This window comes from Sinocyclocheilus anshuiensis, unplaced genomic scaffold, assembly GCF_001515605.1.
Source record: "Sinocyclocheilus anshuiensis isolate Anshui unplaced genomic scaffold, SAMN03320099.WGS_v1.1 scaffold2152, whole genome shotgun sequence".
NCBI lineage: Eukaryota > Metazoa > Chordata > Actinopteri > Cypriniformes > Cyprinidae > Sinocyclocheilus > Sinocyclocheilus anshuiensis.
The window spans coordinates 157,683-159,569 of NW_015544253.1; the positions used below are offsets into that span (position 1 = coordinate 157,683).

The 1,887-nt window shown below is 38.6% G+C and overlaps 1 pseudogene; it reads left to right on the forward strand.

Moving 5' to 3' along the window:
- The first annotated feature begins 1,273 nt into the window (after positions 1-1,273).
- LOC107697979 (ubiquinone biosynthesis protein COQ4 homolog, mitochondrial-like) overlaps positions 1,274-1,887 on the forward strand; it is a 7,502-nt pseudogene continuing 6,888 nt past the window's right edge.

Below are 1,887 nucleotides of genomic sequence, written 5' to 3' on the forward strand. Positions count from 1 at the left end.
AAAAATTTTATTTTTCTTAATAAAAGCTGTGTGTATGGATTGCCATTTTGTTGTCTATTAGATGTATTTAATAGCGGTCTATTTGATGACTAGTCTATTCTTGCGCTATGATTAGACGTCTATTAGATTTTCACTGACAGCCCAAATTTAGCCTTGTTTTAGCCTAAACCCATATTCACCGTCTATTAGACGTATATATGTAGTCGTTTAATAGCCATCTAATTGATGACTAGTCTATAAATGGCCTATGATTAGACCTCTATTAGATTTTCACTGACAGCCCAAATTTAGCCTCGTTTTAACCTAGACATCTAGCCTATATTTAGACGTCTAATAGACGTCTTTTAAATGCAAAATTGCTTGCTGGGAAACTTGAATGTTTTGAAGTCTTGAAAGTTTGTTAATACAGGGATTCACGTGTAAATGGTAAACAACAAAAACAGCTCCTATCATGTCGTTTCAGTCATACTCAAATATAGAACGTGCTGTTTATACGTTTTTTTTTTTTTAATAATACATACTTTTACCCATAGGCGCTTACCCAGATGTGCGCTATTAACCAAGTTAAAGCTCAGTGTGTGTCCATAATCTCCATGTCCATTTCTTATAGAAGCTGTCAATACTTTATGTAAATTACTTGTGATTAAGCTCAGTTTTTGTAACTGATCATATGGAGAAATGTGAAAAAAATATGTGTTTCTAGCCAGTCGTAATTTAAAGCTTAGTATACATAACATTTTTCTTAGAAGTTGTCAATATGTTTTATAAGATTTTTTGAAAAATGAAAAGGGTTATCTGTCATACGTGGAAGCCGTTCCGGCGGATGACGTAGTACGTCCGCATTGTGTGATTAGTGACGAATGCAGAGAGAGAACAAAACAAAACACCGGTAACGAATTAGAAGTCAGTAGAAATAGACTTGGCGCTGAAACCATCGCTGCCAGGTCTGCTCCTGCTCCAGGTGTGAATGCACTCATTTGTTATCTGCAGTGTGAAACCGGCGTTAGGCTAAATGTTAATACGGCTTGCCATACATGCTCTGTCACCTACCCCCACGTGCAGTGCAGTCCCCTAATCCATTATGTGTGGTCTGTCGGTTGCTCTCCATAGTTTTTTAAAAACCTCTCGCGGATATTATTGTCGACGTTCATATGGAGGTATTTTTACAAAGTTTTTTTAGAGTTTAAATAGTTCCATAGATGTAATCTGCTCAATTGCATAGTATACGCGTAGTTGACAGCAAAAATGTCTGACCTTGCTAGCTTATTAGGCCATGTCCACACGCACACGGGTATTTTTACAAGTTTTTTAGTTTTTCCTTCGTCCGTTTTTTTTAAAAATCTCCGTCAACATAAAAATGCAAACACATGCTATGATTCGCTGTCAAGAGCATGCCAAACCAACAGGTGGCGATATAATCTCAACCGTAAAGCCATGTTGGCCAATCAGAAGCTTGAAAAAGTTTCCAGTAGGCGGAGATAACAGCTCCGACGTCACAAGCCGAAAACGGTTTCGCTGTCTACACGATAACACTGCAATCGGAGTTTTTGAAAATCTTCACCCTGGCAGGCGTCTTCAAAAATGTTCGGTTTCAGTAACCTGGTGCTGCGTTTGCGTGTGGATGAACGGCCTAACCGTGTAGAAAAAGCTGCGGTTTTAAAAAATAACTGCGTTCGTATGGACAGTGCTAACCAGTAATGTTACTGTGAAAGCGTTTATGTTGATCTGTCATCTAGCACAACATACTTCATCAACTACAAAATGTGCCAGTTAAAATGCAGTCATGAAGCTTAAACTTAATTTACTACAAAATGTCAAAAGGGTCTGGCTGCAGCTGGCGCTTGCACTCTCAGACGTGCATTCTCAGGCTTGCACTCTCAGACACTT